The sequence below is a fragment of the Bactrocera dorsalis genome, chromosome 3, assembly GCF_023373825.1.
Source record: "Bactrocera dorsalis isolate Fly_Bdor chromosome 3, ASM2337382v1, whole genome shotgun sequence".
NCBI classification, from domain to species: domain Eukaryota; kingdom Metazoa; phylum Arthropoda; class Insecta; order Diptera; family Tephritidae; genus Bactrocera; species Bactrocera dorsalis.
The window spans coordinates 77,734,954-77,755,895 of record NC_064305.1 but is presented as its reverse complement, the minus strand read 5'-3'; the positions used below and the strand labels follow the sequence as shown (position 1 = coordinate 77,755,895).

The 20,942-nt window shown below is 34.1% G+C and overlaps 2 protein-coding genes across 13 annotated transcripts in view; one reads left to right on the top strand and one right to left on the bottom strand.

The window, feature by feature from the left end:
* Nucleotides 1–20,942, top strand: part of LOC105229157 (ATPase inhibitor A, mitochondrial) — a 443,346-nt gene that overhangs the window by 79,063 nt on the left and 343,341 nt on the right. Inside the window, exon 1 of one of the 5 annotated variants that reach the window (XM_049453487.1) lies at nucleotides 9,276–9,279. The exons of 2 other annotated variants lie outside the window; for them this stretch is intronic. The gene's annotated coding sequence lies outside the window, so the exon portion shown is untranslated. Of the gene's footprint in view, nucleotides 1–9,275; nucleotides 9,280–15,569; nucleotides 15,575–15,733; nucleotides 15,738–20,942 lie in introns of those variants that run through there. 2 more of the 5 variants (XM_049453483.1, XM_049453486.1) reach the window with 2 other exon arrangements.
* LOC105229164 (syndecan) overlaps nucleotides 1–20,942 on the bottom strand; it is a 456,640-nt gene that overhangs the window by 112,488 nt on the left and 323,210 nt on the right. The window lies entirely within an intron of this gene.

The following is a 20,942-nucleotide window of genomic DNA, read 5'->3' as shown; positions in this document are numbered from 1 at the left end:
TGAGTTACACAACTCAACTGTTTCAAAATTTTTTGACACACAAAATTCTCTACTTGAATCTAAGAAGTCCTGAAAATTGTGCAAAAAGAGTAAGTACCGAACGAAGATAGCATAAAATTAAGTATTCTCTAGCCGTACTGATTAAGAGTAATGAATATTTTGGCGAGTTTGAACAATTTTTCACTTCTCATCATGTTAATTGCTCACCAAAATTCAAAAATATCTGTTATTGTAGCCGTCGAAGTGGGCTTTTTCATTTTCAAAATATGCAAATTTTGCACTACAGCCAAAAATTTCCCAACGGTCCAAATGAAACGCAAAAATTTTCAAAAAAGTACAATTTTTGCACGCTTTTCACAAGTCGTTGCGAGTTCCACCCACCGCCCGCCGAAAATATTAAATATTGTGTAAACGTGCAAAAGTGCGTATGAGTCAAGAGCACTCACGACACGAAGTGAAAGGAAACGCATGCAAGGTAAGCACACACTCGTAAATAGATAAGTGTGTACCAGCGACTTTTGTGGAAGCGTGCGTTCAGCTAAGTTGGAGAACTTTCGACGACTTAGAAATTACAAATATTTATGCATACAAAGGCGCATACGGAGCTAGGAATATACATAGATGCATACTTATGTGTAAACATAGGTGAGTGTATGCTGTGTGGGTGTTTGTGAATTCGCAAATAATGCAAATACAAGCACAAGCATTGTAAGAAATTTTAGGTATGTGTGTGTGGTGGAGAATGTGGCAGTTGTAGCGTTGCCTTTGGTGTGAATTTAAGGTTCAACAAATAATCTGAAAATAAGCAGCAACAGCACACACTAATAATAAAATACGCACGTGTGAGCGTGTTATTTGAGCTAGCAAGTGTATTTGTATGTATTTGCTTGTGAGAGAGGTATGCGGTATACTTATAATATATGTATATATGTACATATGTATATGTTTTCGTGCCAGTTTGCTAACTGTTGTTGGCGCATAACTCAGCGCAGCAAAAGTCGTTGAGTGTAAATAAATATTGTTTGCTTTGTATGTGAGTGGCTGTGTGTGTGTTGAGCGCTGACAGGAAATGTGTGTGTGGTCTAAGGTTCGAGTTTATGCTAATATATAAGAAAATAGAAAAATGGCAAATTGTAAAAAGTTTCAAGCGTTTGGGGTTTTATGGAAATTTATTGCAGTGAGATGGCGGCGAAAGACTTTTAGAAGAGGGTTTTGTAGAAAATGGTTATTTAATATTAGTAAAATATATTTTTTCCACATTATTTGTTTCATGCTAATACAAAATTTGGACAACTAGAGGAGAAGACCCTCATTTGAAAGGGTTTAAGAATATATTAAAATATTTCCAGCAGCTGATTAGAGAATTTGGTAGCACAGCTAATATAAACAACGGTCATAGAACGATTATATACGAACGAATATTATAAAAATTATATTAGAGAGCTAGTGAGTTCGGGTAGTAAAGGTGCCCGCCTCTCAAGAAATGGTTATATGTGAAATTAATAAGAATTAAATAACTCGTTAACCAATTTTCTGTGAATGTATAAATAACGAGATTGCTCTTGAAAATCATGAAAATCTTCAAAAATTGATTTATTGGCTAAGCAATGCCTACTTTTAGGCGGAAACTGAAACATTTAAAGTTAATCGACCTATTGAAACCAAATTTTGTACGCAACTTTGAACTTGAGCTGTCTGACACTATTTGAGAATCGGATTACAGTTACGTCCACTATCAATACAAGACTAGCTTTCATACCATCGAATTACAAATCTATGCATATATTCTGTTAACTACCATATAGTGGATATGAGATTCAAAGTACTTGCGATTTGACCTGTAGTATAGAGTCGGTTATATGTCTTCTTGAGTATAACATGAGTTTTTTTTTTTGAATTAAAAGGGGATTATGTTTTTCTAACAGAGAACGAATACAAATTTATTTTGCAAAAAAAATTAAAATAAAAAATTTCAAAAACTTGGATATTTGATCTTTTTGACATGAATTTGGAGGTTATTTGAAAAAGATGTTGATACAATATTGTAGAACCTTGCATTACCTAAAACTTTGCCTTATAACTTTTTTCTATAGGAATCGTAGTATTGCCGAAAATCGAGAAATGGAATCTGTAACCCTTAAAAACTTAAACAGGCTCCTCTCCTTTTCTTTCGGACCACAGATCTCACGTAAATTATTTTTCCATGAATTGATGAAATTTTATGTTTCGTTTTGAATTCCTTTCATCTTAGGATGACTTCTTTTGGATTACAAAATTATCTCCATTAGTATGACCAACGTTTTTTTTTCAAGAAATTTTGTATATATATTTTTTTTTTAATCAAAAAATCATTGGAAAAAATATAAAAAATACTAGAAATTAAAAAAAAAAAATTATACATATTCATATATTTAAAATACCTACACATAGTTATATCACTAAGAATCCGCAAAATAATTAATTTTTTTCCCAAAAGTCAACACGCTAATGCGTTCTAATATCCTTCAAGCTGTCAATCAAGTCGATTTCCTGCGCGCACCAAAATGGATTTCGCATTCTTACTCATAACCAACAACTACATAACAACAACTAACTTTGCAAACGCACTCACACACACAGTCAAACAAATCATCCGCTCACATACTCGTACCGCTAAATTTAGCATAAGCCAGCCGAGCGGCAAATCCGCGCAGTAACGCATTGCTAGCGTGGGTCGAAGGGCAAAAATTGTTTATGCCCGCACGTCGTACATAAAAAACCGAAATAAAAAGTAATCAGCAATAATTGTGTGCCTAAGAAAAATAAGAATGAAATGAAATAAATAGAAAGAAAAGCGAACTAGTGTGAGTATGCATGAAAATGACAAACAAAAAAGGCTGATAATGAAGTATTTTGCGTTAGTGTGTGTGCGGTAGAACTTCGTGTTGTTGTTGGGCGAATGACAGCTTAGCAATGGGCGGCATGTAAATGGCATATAAAAAGTGCGTTTGAGCGTGTGCGCAAAAAAGTTGCTGAGTAGTTGAGAATGAGCTTGAATGAGGTGTCGCAGTACTGTGACAGTGCGCTGGCCCTGTGGTGGTGTGTTGGTGGCATAAACAAGTTTGACGGCGAGTTGTTGGAAATGTTTATGCGAATGACAGTTGAAACTTTATAGACGACAGTTGAATGAACTAATCACATATTTTTGTGTGTTATGTACATATGTATATAAAAATTTATTGCTACATACTACAATGAGAAGTTGAAGTTGCTTTCAAGTGTATCTTTTCGGACTAGTTGTGGGTTAGTTGCAAATGAATGTTTGAGCTAAGTTTTTAATTTTATCTCTTTTTGTGAGAGTTTTTGAAATAGAAACTGCATAAATTTTTTATTTTTTATTTTAATTTATGTAATTTTTATACAATCAAAATTTTTTTAGATTAAGCTGCTGCAATGTTTTTTTAAAAACACTTTTCTTATCATTTCAGCCGGCAAATATTTACTTTTACTATATTTAATATTATTTTAGGAAATGTTTCAAATACGCATAATATTTTTTCGTCTAATCAATGATCATTTTTTGTGGCGCCTAATTGTATGCTATGTCTGCATTAAAATTTTCTCTGAGTGAAAATAACTAAGAATATATATAGACAGTTTTCTCTAGCCTCTTAATATTTATTTAGTCAAGTTTTCGTTTATTGGGTACACTTCTTTTTCAGGCGACGGAGGACGCTTTTTGTGTCAGAGAAAGGCAAGTGAGTTCGACATACAATCTTAGAGTTGCCGACTTAATTCAAGCACGGCTATTAAAGGTCCAATATTAAATCAAAATACCGTTGCCTACCTTTCAGCGCGCAATAAAAACTCAAAAGCTGCCATTTTTCATAAAACACAAACCGGTTTGGTGCGGTTTGCGGGCCGGTAGAATCATCTGTCCATATTTCCACAAAAATTATGATGGTAGGAACGTAACCCTTACTGGCCAACGTTATCCCACCATAATAGCCGACTATTTGAAACCTTAAATTAAAGCTCATGATCTCGGCGACATTTGGTTTCAACAAGATGGCGTCACTTCCCTCACACCACATCAATTAATGGATTTATTGACAGAACACTTCGATGAGCAGATAATTTCACGTTTAGACCGGCCAATTGGCCACCAAAATCGTGTGAAATCACAACGTTAGACTTTTTCCTGTGGGGATACGTAAAGTCGAAAGTATGTATATGCGGACAATCCGGCTTCGATTCAGGTTCTGGAGCAAAGCATTATGCATGTCGTTCGCCAGTTACCAGTCGAAATGCTTGAACGAGTCATTGATTGAACTCAACGGATGGACATCAGAGACGTAGCCGCGGCCAAGATTTTTAAGAGATAATCTACACAAAATAAATGCCAAATAATGTTTTTTCGAATGATAATAAACATTCATCATTAAATTTTTAATATTCAGTCTCCTTTTAAAACAAATACAAAAATTTCTCAGAAGTGCTACAACATTTTTTTAACAAATAATATCCAAGCTGAAAAGCATTGAAAAAACCAAATTTATTCAGCACCCAAATTTACGCACACACAAGTGTCTGCTCACCGCAGCCGCGCTTTCTAGTGCATTTCAAGCATTCCTGCTTCGCGTGGTGTTAAACTCAAGAACCAGAAAGCAGGAAAAAAACAAAAAAAAATCAAAAACTAAAACCCACAAATAATTTCGTATTCCCGAGCGCACATCAAAATACAAAAACGCGCTTTGCATACACAAATAAATTCATGCACGTCACAAACACTCACAAATATGCTCGTGCGTGTGTGTGTGTGTTTGCTGTGCAAGGAAGAAGCGTACGTGATAAAAGCGAGTAAACAGCGCGAAAAGCTAGAAGCCAGAAAAGCAAGCAAGCAACAACCCACAACACAAAATGGAAGAAATGAAAGCACGTAACAAATGTCAGACAGCCGCGCACAAACAGGGTGAGGGGCGCTGGGGTCATGGTTGAAATAGGAGAAAAGGAAAAAGATTTGCGCAAAATAAATGCAACTATGCGCTGACAAGTTGACACAAAACTTGCGGGGAATGTCATTTAAAAGGCAAGTGAGCTGTGCGTATGCTGGAGCGAAGGACTCTTAAGCTCACGCCGCTGTCAGAAGAGGGTGCGGATGGAAAGTGTAATAAATGCCGCATACTCAACGCTTTAAAAGACAGTTGCCTAAACCGCAGCGACATTTGCCACAAAAGTGATGCAATTGTTGGCGTTAATAAATTTTCGTAAGAACTCTTTAAAGTATGCAAAGATTTGATTTTAAAACAGTTTTGTTGGTCATACTGTCTTCGAAGACACAGTTGGTGGTATAAGAATATGTGCTTAGAGACGAAAATAGTAACAGAAGTCCGGGGAAATTTAACTAAATTAAGCAAAACTTCAATTCTGTTGCATGATTAGTGACAGCTGACAGCTGACAGACCATAATTGTGCTTATAAGTTGCAATTTGGTGTATTCTAAGAATAATGTTACCTATTATTTTACATAAAGACTTATTATTAACAATTGTTGTTATTTGGTTGTGTTTGCTGAATAATATGGCAGCATATGGAAGCGTCAGGGATCCAAAGTGGTTTTGATACTGCTTAAGAAGTAATTTATTATATATAAAATAATATAACATATTGCCTTGTGTTAGTAAACTATAGTGTATAATTTCTTTTAACTCGAAACCCCTTCCATTTTTGTACTTCTATGTACCACAAATAACTCGAGTTTATGATTATTTATTTGTGAGAGCCTGGGAAACTCTTATTTATACGTTAGGAAATTGAGCAATATTTAAGAAATTCTAGTTGGAGTTTAAAATTATGTGTTTAAATAAGTTTTAAGAAAATTCAAACCAGGCTTTAATCATAAGGAGTAAAGAGGGTTTTTGGCAAATTTTAACTCCAGTTTAATCTCAGAGAGTTTATAGGAGTATTTAAAAAATTCGAACTCGAGCTTATTTTTATAGAGTTTTTAAAAAATGTTAAGTCGAGTTTAATTTTAAGGAGTTTATAAGCGTTTTTAGTAAAATTTAACTCGATTTTCATCTTAAGAAGTTTATAGGAGTGTTTAAGAAATCCAAACTCGAGTTTATTTTTAAGGATTTTAAATAAGTGTTTAGCAAATTCTAACCTCAGTTTAATCATAAGGAGTTTATAGGAGTGTTTAGTAAATTTTAACTCGAATTTCAGCGTCAGAAGTTTATAGTGTTAAGGGAATTTTAGCTCGAGTTGTATCTAAAGAAGTTTTTAAGAAATTATAACTCGAGTTTCTGCTAAAGAAGTTTATTTTAGTGTTTAAGAAATTTTAACCCGAGTTTAATTTTAAAGTGTTAATGGAAGTCTTTGGGAAGTTCTAACCCGAGCTTAAGATTATATGTTTATAGGAGCCATAAATCCATATCGAGTTTAAGGTTAAGTTGTTTAGGAACATTTAAGAAAGCCAAATTTGGAAAGACTATGCTGAAACTTGACGGAGGCAATTTTTTAATCACGAAAAAAGACATTTAAAGCAACAGTTGTATCTCGATGTGTTTTCAGTGTTAACACACGATTTGCGCACGTTCAGTAATAGTGTTCAATTGTAATCAAAAAATGTTCAATAAACTCGAGTTATTGGAACCGCAGAAGTTTGGTTAGTGAAACTGCATTGAAAATGTTTGATTTCCTATTTCAGCAGATGTCTTCAGGATATCTTATAAGATAATGATGTTGATAAAAATTCATAACCAAGAGCAAAAATATACATATTTCCGACTCCTTACAAATGACTATTGACTTATGACAAGTGTATGACAGGGACGCAGTATACTGATTGTATAATTAAATTTTGTACATTTTAATATTAGTAATCAATAAATATGAAGTTGTTTTTTTTCTTGATCTCTTCCTCTGAATTATAGGCTTCTTTATGCACTGCACTACGCTGTACACTCAATTCACTTTTGTCAAGAACTTCTAAAGCAGAATGGGCTGGTTTGTTGCTGATTACTTTTTGATTAGTAAAAGATAGATCTAAACACTATCGAGTAATAGTTATATTTTATAACTAATAAAAGAAACTTTTGAGCGACATTTATAATATTTTTACCCAGTCTCAACTTGTCTTCAAACTTCAAAACTAAAATTCATAAAAATATGTAAATCAGCTGACTTATTATGACATGACTACGCAATCCCTAAAATTATAGCACAAAAGCGCTGAAAAACTTTCAATATAAATGCAAAACTAAATCACACGACCATTAAAATAAATGCGCCTAAGGGTATGCAATTAAAATATTTATCAACTGCGCAACAGTAAATCACCTAGCTTTTTACTGCCTGCGAAGCACATAATAAGCGAACGCACACAGCAGATAAACTACAAAAAAGTAATAAAACCATAGCAGGTCACGCAGTAAGCTCATAATCTGCTTAGGCACAGCCACAGCGCCTAAAATAACGCAATCACTTTTTGGCAAACACAAACGCCACAAACCCCATAAAGAACGGTGGAGAAAGCAAAACAGCCGCAACAACAAACAATTGAACAAAATTGGAACGAATAAAAATTTCATGAGACACAAATACATGCGCACACTCGGCGTGAATATGAAATGAAATTGACAGTGAACAACAATAAAATTAGGGAAAATACAAATTTAGACTGCGGCAAATGCAAAAAAAAAAGAAATTAAACGAAAACAACAATGAAAAACACAAACAGTGTATATAATATGTGGAAAATCTGTTGCCTATAGTTAGGCGCATAACAAGCGAGTTATTGATGGGTGTGTGGTGGGCACACGCACACACATGCATAGCGCATATATGGCACGCCATAAATATTGCAACACTGACCTACAACAGAGGCAGGCGCACACACGCACTTATATGTATAGCCGCCCAAAGAGTTCACATACACTTATACACATGTGTGTGTGTGTGCATAAACGACTGCAATTTGTGTATTTGACATGCACTTGGCTTGGATTGACATGTTTTGTGCGTGTATTTGTTATTGCTACAATTGCATTGCGGATTATTGACAGCTTAATGTGTTGCAATTTGATTTCGTGCTTATGTGCACTGCTGCTACTATACATTTAGGCGCATGACATGCGGAAGCTGGCTCGGCTGGCGTATTGCCATAAAATGTGATTAGGATTTGCAGAGTGATGAAGTGATAGCGCACAAAACAGTTATATTACAACAATGACTTACCTAGCGCGTTAAAATGTTGGTGCGCGCACAAAAGTATGCAACACTTTTTGATTTACACGTTCAAATGGCAGTTTGCTTTAATTTTTATTTAAATATTTTATGAAAAATGTATGAAACACTATTTTCAATAATTATATTTGCCACCTCACTGTAGTTTCACGCACAAATTGTTTGCTATTTTCACCTTAATTTCACAATTATTTGGCACACAACTCGCACGTTTAGCTGCACTGCACAGCGTGTCCGACCGCACACGTCACTGGAAATTTTCAAACTATTCGCACAGCATGCGCTGCCATGTGTTTTTGTTATCCAACTGCTACAGCCGCATACGTTGCTGTACCTAAAAGTATGCAACAAACGCACGACATCTCGCTCAGGATGACAGCGAAGGCAAACGTGGAGAGAGCGCGCGCTTAACGTTTGAGCGATGCTCAATTCAAGGTAGCCATATTGATGAGGATGCTCGAGCGGCAGAGCGTGAGAGCGCGAGATTACATACATATAAATGTTTTCCTGGGCCCAGCGCGCTGCCAGCTTAAGGCGAATGTATACTAAAGTGTTGATAGTTTAATAAAGGTTACAGTGTGGCAGCCTTAGAATCCTTTGGGTTACTTATAAAAAGCTTGAGCCGTTTCATGAGCGAGAGAGAGTAAATAAAGCACACGTGTGGAGAACAGAGAGAGTTTATATAAGCCATAAGCTTTCTGTAGCTTTTTCTGGATGCAAAATTGAAAAGTAAAGTTGGCGGTGTTGCCGGAGAAAAATAATTTATAATAAAAAATGAGAAAGGGTTGCTGGCCTTATATTTTAGAAAATACTTTATAGTCTGTTGAATTTATTTTTTTACAAAATTTCAGATAATATGCAAAGGCTTTTTCTTTGACATATATCCACTAACATGTCAAACATATTAGTTGGCATGTGACAGCTGACAGACGACAAACGGCATGTGGTCGATTTTATCAAAATAACTTTTTTATATATTTTCTTAATAAAATCTTAAAGTGAAGTGGCAAAAATGGTGTGATATGTATATACGATATAATGACATATGACAAGTGATTTATGACAGGCTGCATATGACCATGCCTAGAGCTGAAACGACAGAGAACCATATATGGTTGATCTTATTAGCTAATGTTCCAGATACTAGGCTAAGGCATTTTGCTTTAGAAGTATCCAATAACTTGTCACAGATATTTGTTGTCATGTGACAGATGACAAATGTCAGATGATAGCTTATTCAATTCTTATTTTCTTGATGAAAGTTTCATTAATAAAAATCAGTTGCAGTGATAAAAATGGTGTAGTATATATGACGAAAGACAAATGACAGATGACAGCTGACTTATGACTGATAGCAGAGGACTATCAAGTAAACTGAAACTGCAAAGAGTCATATAAGGTAAATATGGTCAATGGTTTGTTATTCTAAAATCAAATGTATTTGTAAACATTTCACACTTCCTCACTTTGACCAGAGTGTCATTCGAAAATTAAACTTTTTGATGGCAAATATAAAAATAATGATCATAAATCTGTTATTTACGTAATATATACAAATATTATATGCAAAAGTAATTTTATTTTTAGCAAAACCCAAAATAAATGACATTTCAGACCCTTGACAAATGACAGCTGACAATTAGTGTATCACGCCTTAATTGATTTATGAAAAAGGTATAGTATATGACACTTTACAAGTGACGAAATTTGCCGCTAAAGAGCTCATAAACACAATTTACAAAGCAAAAAAGCTAACTGACGAATGACTGCTGACAGGGAAGCTTATAATTTAGTTATAGATTACAAATGACAGCTGTCATCAAAAATATCGACTACAAAATAACCAAAATGAGTGGTGTATACCCAAACTATAACCAATTAGTACCCAAAACTTGAAACTCAATGCAAATATTTAGCATATTATAACCCTTCAAAGCTTAATTGAGTTAGTCTCCATATTTAAGTCGGCAATATGACACAGACCACAAACATCTGTACTGCAATCACTACAGTTTCTAAGAATGAATTTACTAAAATTACCACTATCAAATGCACACAGCGGCCATATTTGAGGAAAACACTGCAATTTTACCAATTAGCGGCAAACAAGGCAACATATTTATAATGCCACAAAGCTTTGCCAGCTCGCCAGCTAATATACAGCTTAGGAAGAGCAGGCAATAATTAGGCATCACATAAACCATCATTTATGTGCGCGTGTGTGTGAGTGCGACAGCATAAAATCCGGTATCTTGTAGAAGTAATTGCATGAAGCTGCTGCTGAAATTGAGTGTCGCCGCAAAGTATGCTACTAAAAATAGTTGCATTATCTACTGTAAACAGGGCACAGACAACAGCTTGTCGCTATTGTAATTATCTGCAACACACACTGCCTAACGCACATATGGTATATGTGCACAAACATATACAAACACGCACACATATGCGTTGCAAGGTTAATATGTGTGTCCTGCTTACGTTTAGCTTAATTGAATCACAACTGCCGCTGCGCTAAATGCATTAAAGCTTGCAATAATTTTGTGAGCTGACGTAGAGGGTAACTCAAGGCCGCTGACTGGCTGGCAAAGGCGAATATGGGTCATGAGCTTTTAGCGTGAGTGCAGCTTTCAAGGAACTGCTTGTATTTGGCGGCATATATCAGCTTTTGAAGATTGTTTTGGGAAAAGCTTGGTTTAAAATGCTTTAAAGTTTGTTGAGCTTATGATTTGAAAAGTGGAATGCAGAAGCTTTTATTACTAAGCTTTCTAAAAAAATAAGAAAGAGGTTTTGCGTGCTTTTAAAGATTTTTAAGGCAACTGGAATGTTGATCACAGTTTTGCAGCTATGGAGATTTGAATGCCGCATGTGGTTTTCTAGGTATTGTAGTAAAAGTTTGAAAAGCTCCGTATTGCTCATGGGAGTTTCTACTAAAAAACGACAGATGGCGCAAGCGAATACAAGAAAATTTAAGAACCACTTTTGCAGCGTGATAAGGGATGCGAAGAATTAATAAAAGTATTGGTAGAAAGAGGAACAGAAGTAAAAAGATATAGAATTATTGAAGAAATATCAAAATTATGCAAAAGGAAAAGAAGAAGAAAGGACAAAAATAAATATATGTACAAGTATATTGGAAAAAAGCAGTGGGAAGAGAATATTGTAAGTGTTTATAAAGGAAAAAGTAGTCGGATAATCTTGCTAAAATGTTTAGCAGTAAAAAATAAAAGAATTTAAATCAGAAGATTGTTTGATGAGAGTAGTGAAAATAGTAGTAGAATATTCGCAAAATGATCAGGACAAACAAAATAATTAATACATAAAATCGAAATATTTTAGAAGGTAAACACAAAGTTAAAATATGTTATTACTATTTTTCAGAAAATATTAAGAGTTACTTGCAATTATTTTAAAAGTGGAATTAAATAGTAGTAGGAATGCTTTTGAAGCCAAGTCTGATGGTCAAATATACTATCGAAAGCGGTATAAAGCAATAATCAGTTGGTAAGCAAAAATAGAGTTAATTGAAGAAGATAGTAGAAAGGTAGTATAAAATAGTAGTAGAAATTTTATTAAAAAAGTAGTAAAAATTTTAGATTAGTAGAGATGAAATAACGATTGTATTTTTATAAAATTTAGAAGATATTGAAATTAACTTATGTATATACATACATACATACATATAAGCAAACCTTTTAAAAGTGGTTTAAAATAGTAGGGGGAAATGCTTTGCAATTGAAGTCAAGATCACTTATGCAATCAAAAAAGTAATAAACTAGTCAGTAAAAATAGTAGTTAAAAAAGGAGTAGAAAAAAGTAGTAGAAAAAGTAGTAGAAAACTTAGCAGTAGAAATACTTTAAAAAAGTAAAAAAAAATACTTTTGCTATCACTTTAAAATAATAGAAAAAGTAGTGAAAAGGTCGGAAAAAATTAGAAAAGGTAGTAGAAAAATTAGTAGTAGAAATGCTTTCGAAATATAATAAAAAATAAGAGCAGACATTTTTCTGATTTTTCTACTACTAATCTTTGTCCTACCTTTTCTACTACTTTTTTCTTTATTTTTTTTAATTACTATATTTATTAACAGATTAATAACAGATGATAACAGAAAATTTTCCACTCTTTCTAAAGCATTTCTACTATTCATTTTTCTACTTCCTTTTTTTAACTACTTTTTCTATTGCTTTTTCTACCTACTACCAGTTATTATTAAAATAAAAGTAAAGACATAGTTTTAAAAACAGTAGAAGAATTAGTAGTAATAGAAAAAGTAGTAGAAATGCGCCTTTTATAAAATAAAATTTCCTCAACACTTCGAACAAATTTCGAAAAAGCTTGCGACGAGTATATAAGCATTTCAAGCTCGTTCGAACTGCATTTAGGATATAACGCTAGGGGCAAAAGTTGGAACATAATTAAAAAATGTATTAGAAAAAAGTAGTAGTAACAAGCTTTATATAATTTCGCTTTAACCGATCAAAAATTTTTCGGAAAACCTTTATAAAAGTGATTTTATATTAGGAAATTTTAAACTAGGTGAAACCAGGAGACATGTACATACATATGTTTAGATCAGCACAGATGTTGAAAAAGTAATATAAAAGGTAGTAGAAATAGTAGTAAAAAAGAGTAAAAGAAAGGAAAATTTAGCAGAAATTGTGGTTGAAAATAAAAAAATATAAAATTAATTCGGAATGAAAATAAATTTAAAGTGAAATAATAATAGCACAGAGAGCATAATAAACCAATATCTAAATAAGCTACCTTATTACTGTTTAGAACTACTCCCTTAATAGCTTATCTCTGTTTGTATAATATTTTCATTTAAACATCTTATGAACAAAGCCAACAGTAAAATTACACAAACAAAGATAAAGGCTGGTGCTTCATACAAAATAGATTACATTTCTCATAAATGCAGAAAGCTTCAGCAGAAAGCAAATCAACTGTAGAAAACTAATGAAGGATACGAAGAACGTAGGAATATGACTTAGTTTCTGTGCACTCATTGCCGTTTTCATTTCCCGCACTTCCGCCATTTTCCAATCAACTGCAGAGAAAGTACAAGGCAGTTCACTTGCAGGCTAAAGAATTGAACGAATAAGCGCAAAGCACAAAAAAAAACAGCAAAAAAGTACGTACACAATGGAAGAAGGAATTCAAAGAAAAGTGTAAGTGTTGCAAAAAGGAAAACATGGACCGATAAGCGGACATGGTGTAATCTCATGAATATAACAAGCGGAGTCAAGTAAACCGAACGAAATGATGCTGTAATAAGAAGGGCTAAGCGAAGGCCATAAGTAATAAGCCGCTGAGCTGGTAATAACGCGTGTAGCTTATGAGGCAAGGTGTGTGTGCTTTGTTGTCGCTACAGCGGCGCTGGAACATGACAGCGCCGGACTGACTTTCCGCCTGTCCGAATGACGTTGCGAATTATTATAAATGAGTAACTCAAAAATGCGCATTTCCGCACATTTTTTCTGCGACACCACCTTCCCTTCCACCGCGCTGCTGCTTTACGAGTACTTCTGCTCGTTTGAACTTTAGCTCGGACTTTCATTTCACTTTTTATGCTTTTTTCTCGATTATTTCTGCTGTGCTCGAGGCGAGCGCAAAATAAATTACAAATGGTCAACTTTTGATGAAGCCGAAGCCCTGTGCAAATGAAACGTTGCCTATGTGCTTGTGTGTGTCTTTGTCTCTCTGCTTTCTTTGCTGACTTTGTAGAGTTGTTGGCGGAAAGTTGAGTGAAAGTTGCACCTTAAATTATGTCAGGTTATAAGTTTTGTTAACGTTGTTCATTATTCTTTAGTTTAATACTTTGTTGTTTGTCGCTCAAAGTGAAGGAGGAGAATTCAAAAATAAAGTAAAATAAACTAAAGGCTGGTGCTTGAAGACTGAGAGCTGAGTTAAAGCGGTAGAACTAATTATGCAAGTTGAGGACAAATTGTGAAGCTTGTAAGGCATGTGAAGGATATAACAAAGCAATCAAAGGGATGTATTTAGTTCCAACTAAACTGAAAGCGGAATATTTCTCTTGAAACTAAAGATATTGGTTTCTATGAGTCTCGATGAGAAAGGAAAGCTGCTGGTGTAATAAGAGAGAATTATTAATATCAGACAATAACAAATCCCTTTTGTCACGATAATGCTTTACTCTTGTCAGATAAATTCAAGCTGACAAATTGCAAGATAAATTACACCAAGCATTTGCTACTAGGAGAATGTAGCACTAACACATACCGAAGTTCTTAAAATTTTAGATAAAATTTTCTTTACTGTAACAGCTGACAAACGATTATAGTACTAGTTGAATAAGACTTTTCTTCTAGCCATGACAACTAACAACTCATAAGATTAGGTAAATATTAAAAAAAAAAAATTGTTTCTGAAATGCGATTACTTGCAGGAAAGTCATAGCCAGAAAGCTGGTTTCTAAATTTTTCATCAACATTCAGTTGATTACTAGTGACAGCCGACAATTGACAGCATTTTATTGCATATTTTATAATACCTATTCATAAAAAGCGTAGTATTTACAACTATTCTATTAAAAGAAGTACTAAATAAGTACTACTAATAAGATAAATAAGATTTTGTATCTATTCATGACAGCTGACAACTCATAAACTTACTTAAAGATTTTCATAAAAATTTTATTTCGAAATGCAACTACTTGCGCGAAAGTCATAGTCAGAAAGCTGGTTTCTAAATTTTTCATCAACATTCAGGTGGTCACTAGTGACAGCTGACAAATGACAGCATTTGATCACATATTTTATAATACTAAATCATAAAAAGCGCGGTATCTACACGTATTCTAACAAAAGATGCAAGTACTAATTGCAAAATGCTGTTGTACTAACTGTGACAGCTGACCGGTGACAACTCATAAACTTAGTGAAGTTTATTTAAGAGAAAAATGTAAGTACGTGCGGTAATGCCAAAACCAGAAAAGTAGTTCGTAAATATTTCATCAACATTCACATAAATATGCATTTTCCACACTGATTCCAAAGTTGTAGTTGTAGTCATGCCAGTTGCAATTATGACTAATGACAATGCTTTTCTTGATATACCGTTCTAAAAAGTAATTTCGGTTTGAATGTTAGAGGTTTTATAGATAACTTAGGATAAATAAACTCTGGTCAAAACCAACAAAAAGCCTGTTGTATGCAAATTTTGATTTCTTTAAAAAGTTTCTCCATATGTCAACTTTTTAAAGTAAATGAAATTATTATTTAATTTTTAATTTAAAAAAACTAAAAGAATATAAAAGATTTAATCCAAAAAAATATATATATATTATATTACATCAAATATGACAAATGACAGTAGACAGCTGACAAGTGACAAAAGAGATATTACATCATATATAACAAATGACAGTTGACAGCTGACAAGTAATTTATCGAGATGATTCAAAAAGAAACATTAAAGAAAATTTAATACAAAAAAGTAACAAAATAAATATTGCATAAAATATGACAAATGACAGTTGACAGTTGACAAGTGACACTTTTTCGAGCAGATTTGGAAATAGAAGTCCTTTCAAGTAGTGAAGATCTAGTTTCACATTCTGAGTCGTATTTTTAGGTAATAAATCTAATGACTACTGACAGCTTATGGAGGATGAAGAGCAAGAATATAATATTTTTACTTGACAAATCGTAAAACTAATAAAATTGCACACATTTTTAGCAGTTTTTCAAATTATGACACAAAAATTAGTGCACCAAAACTCATAAATGACTTTGTCTCCTTTCTGCGGAAACGAAAAAGAAAGAAGAACATAAAATTACGAAAATATGAGCAGACAAGGCGCTGAAATGCTGCATGTCTGCTGTAAATTGCGGAATATTTTTTCTATCTTTGCCAGCTGCTCTTCATTCTGGGCTGGTCTGCAAAGTCAAGTGTTTGATCTGCGCTTCTTGCTTGTTCCCGTGTTTATTTGTTGGCTTAGAGTTATACTGGGATGGCATGTACAATTAACTGTAGGATGATTTATGTTATTTAGAGTATGTTGTTGGTAGAAAAATTCTCTCCAGATGAACACATATTGGATATACATTTATATATGCATATCTATATATTTTAGGGTGGGTCAAAAAAGAAAACTGGCATATTTTTCTTTTTCTGCTTGGTTGCTCAATGCATTTGAACAAATTAATGCAAAAAATTGAAATTCAAATATTCGTTTGTGGAAATTTAACGTTCTACAAAAACGGCTCTGAAATAATTTTTTGCTGAGACGGCAAGTTAGAAAATTATTCCAGTTTAACGGTTAAACCCAGAATACAGACAATATTTTTTTTTACATTTATCTGCGTTATTTCATAAAAAAAATACTGCAAAAACACTAAAATGAGAAGTTAGCATACTTTAAGGCGCTTAATCCGTTAATATGCAAATATACGAGCAAGCCATGCGTTTTCAATTTAACCAAATTGGAACTCTGTGCCATAATTTACGGATTTCCGAATTTCTAGCAGCCCTTTTTATATGCCAGCCAACTTTAATGTGCCTGCTATTGATTTCCTTATATCCAATTTCCTCTTCCGATCTTATGTCACACATTAAATTTAATCTACCACTCTTAGTTCAACGCCACATTCACGCCAACGCCATAAATAAGCCACCGATTTGAAGTCGTAGCGTGCATACAGCCTATAAGTATGCAGCAACATAAAAATTGACCGTTAATACATAAATAAGTTAGAGCAGAAAAACAGCAACAAAGCACGCAACTGCAAATGTCAGCAAATGGTAATAAACGCACACCCACACAAAAAATAAGCTACCAACACGCATACAAGCGCCCGTATGTAGGCAACATCATTTACACTTGGTGCACGCACAAGAAAAACTACACACATAGCACTTAATCAGCGCCTAAAATCACTTCAATTAAATATTTACGCATTGTTGGGCAGCGTGTGCTCACAGGCGTGTCGTTGTAGCGTGGCCGACGTGCGTGGCGTGTGTGTGGTGGCAGCTTGGTGTGTGCGCCTATTTGTCGGCAATCTAAATTAGATTTCCATATTCTTAACGCGTTAAAGTAGGAGCATAACATTTCCTTTTAGGCGCTGTCTAACACCTCAGCGTTTATACAGATATTTTTGCCCTTCTCTCATGCCACTTTCGTTTTTTTGTGCGCTTCATGTATGTCAACTGTCCTCTATGTTATACACTTAATGACATTAAATAGCAAGTGACAGGTTAGCTGTAATTTCTCGCCGGCTGGCAGGCCGCGCGGCAAAGTGACACATTATAAATTGTTGTAGCGCGGCGCTCCAACGCCTTTTCGCCGGCGTTTTTCTATGCACCCACTTCATATACATCCCTCAACCGTCTTTTTTTTGGCAATTTTAAGTGCTTCAGTGTCTGTTGACAGCAGCGCGCTTGTACTTGAATGCCTGCTGTGTCGCTTTCTTATTTTCGCACAATTTATGCATTTTGCTCTTTCTCTAACTGTTCACTTTGTGCCTTTTAATGTGTGTTTTATTTTGCCATTTTTTCTTCGCTCTCCGCCTACTCACTTATTTACCTCATTTATGTCTGCTTTTGCCGCTTGTTTCACTTAGTCCCGGCCGCCTTGCTTTCTAATTACAAATTCTTGCACAAATTTGTTGCTTCATTCACGGCGAGTAGACATAATTTTTCTTGTCGCTTTTAATTTCATGCTTACTTTCTTTAATTTTTTTGCTTTTACTGCCTTTCTGCTGGTTTTTGCTACTTCTACTCTCTCGTTTAGCTTTAATTTACGGCCCTCACCTTTTCTGTTGCATACTTAAAGGCGTAAGGTGGCATTGTGCAACAGTTAGACATGTTTTTATTCGCTACTCGTTAATATTCCTACGGTAACTGGCAATAAGTGTTGTTTTGCTTAAGTTAAAGTTAATGTTATATAAATAATAAAGGTACGGGAAGTGCGTTTGATTACTTTCACTTAGCTTGAGTTAACTGTACAGTTATGCTAGCGTGTCTTAACAAGCTTTAGCAGCCTGCATATCTCTTCTGCGCCTATATACATGCTTCTGCATAAGCAAAAAAGCATTTTATTTCTCTTCTCCTTTCCCGCTTATCCATATTTCCTGCCTTTTTTTTTGCTTGAAAATCCTTTCCATAAATTTTCATCACCTTCATAATTTTTTATTCGCTTCCTGATTCATTGCCTTATTACGTTTGTCATTCACAATAAAAGCCGAAACGCTCTCCAATGCTGGCTGCTGTATTCTTTATGATTCATTCATAATTTATTTTCCGCTCATTTTTAATGGTGTTTTTTTTGTTTGTCGCATTTGCTTCATGTTTACCATCTCATTACTGTCTCGCCGTGTATGCTTTGGCGCGCTTTCTTATTTATGTATGTAAATATAAATATACATATATACAATTTTCTTTCTCAAGCTGTAGATATTCATCTGTGTGCGGCCGGAATTTTAAATCCTTTTTGCAGACACTCAGCGCCGGCTCATTTCTGCCGTATTATTTGCCTACTTATTTATGCATGTATTTCAGCTGCGTTTGATTTATTTTTTTCTTGTTGTTTACCGTTTGTTTACTTGTTATTTTTGCATTGTTGAAACGACTAATTGACGCGGCAATGTGATCCTGAAGGAAAAGCAAATTAGTTGAGAGCAAACAAAGTAGGTGCTTTGGGACTACAATAGAGAGCAGAAGGTGGGAAGGAAAGAAGCCAGTCAGCTTTAAGTGTAGGTGCTTAAAAGTATGCAATAAAATTATATATGTAATTCTAGGTTGAGCTGAAGTAGCTTATTAGGCTTGCCAGGCTTTCGAAAAAGGGCAGCTAACTCATTAGAAAAATATTTTGGTTAAAAAGTTGTATATCGAAGCATTGTATCTAGTACTAGGAAGTAGTGGTTAAATATGATATGTGGAAGCCAAATATTGCATTCGAAATTTATATACCATGTACAGGACATATTCAGTTTGCTTCAAGAATTGTAAAACACTGACGGAAAGGTAAAAGATCCTATAAAATATATAAATTTATGATCGAAGTCAACATGCCGGTCTGTTTTTACGTCACTACATACAAAAATTAGTCCCTTAGTTTTTAAGATTTCGACCTGAAATTTTATACACGCCCTTTTCTCCACACCAATCTGGTCTATTGTTGAAATAGCCGATATCGGAGCACTATAGCATATAGCTGCCATACAAGTTGACCGGTAAAAGTCAAGTTCTTGTATGGAAAACTTTTGTATTTGAAGAGATATCTTCACGAAATTTGGTAAAGACTATTTCCCGAAGGAGCAATAGAATCTGAGAAGAATTTGTTCGGATCGAAGTACTATAACATAAAGCTGCCATACAAACTGACCGACCAAAGTCAAGTCCTTATATGAACACATTTTTATTTGGTGAGGTATCGTGATGAAATTTGCCACCGATTATTGCTAGAAGTAATGGTACAATCTCCGAACATGTCTTATACATTGGCACATCAAAAACCTGGTTCTTGTATGGCAATTTTTTTTCTTTGAGTAATTATCTTCACCGAATTCTTCATGAGCTATTGCCAAAGGCTAGGCTACAATGTCCGATTAAATTGGTTACATCGGAAGATTATAGCATATAGCTGCCAAACAAACTGACCGTTCAAAGTCAATTCCTTATAAAAACAACTTTTTTATTTGTCTAAGTATCTTCACGAAATTTGGCACAGCTTATTATCCAAGCCAACGCTAGAATATCCGAAGAAATTGTTTAGATCGAATCACTCTAGCATATAGCTGTCATACAAACTGACCCATCAAAATTTGGATTTTTATGTATTTTATGTATTTTTTGTTACATTTTATTTCAACTACTTAATTTCATATAAGATTCCCTTTCAACTCCAATATTTACTTAACCTCAGCAAAAATCTACAGAAATCTACAATAAATATAAACAAAAAAATATTCCACACAATTTTATAATATTGCCATGAATTGAATTTGATTGCGCTGCCACAAAGAAGAAGAAATGATAAAAACTAGCAACGAAAGCGGTTAACCGCAAAGCCGCATGTTTGTGGCTGCAGCTCTAAAACCGATTTGCATGACCGGGAAAAAAAGTTATCAAGAAACCGTAAAGGCGGCGAGCATGCACACAAAAAACAACAAAAATGAGAAAAAATTATGTTGTGGAAAGTTTGTCGGGGAAAGGGCATGTAAAAAAATTCCGAGTGAAGTCGGAAAGTGCGAAAAGTCATAAAGCAAGCGAGTGACTAAAGTGAAGAAGAGCAGAGAAAAAGTGATAAATAAAAGTGGCTGTAAAAGACAGAAATAAACAGAAAACAAATTACATTAAACTAAAGCTTAGAAGTGACAGCCACTTGCATGTGTGTGCATGTGTCGACCGCAAAAAGGTATGCAACAGTCGATGTGGTTGCAAATTCTTTTTGTATGCAATTTGTGGATATTTTTTCAATTTCTTCTAATTTTATGGTTTTTGTTTAATTTCTTCCAAATTAACAATTTTTATTTAATTTCAAAGTAACCAGTCTCAATATCATAAACATTATAATTATTTTTTGCGGACTCAAGCTCAATTTAGTTGATCAGATAATAGTTTACACACAGTGTTAAACGACTTCGTATTAGCACAGCAGTGAGTGCCAGTGCGTATGAGTAACTTTTTGTTACTTTTTAAATTCATGTATGCATATAAAGATAATTTATAATAAAATATATTCAATTATTATATAATT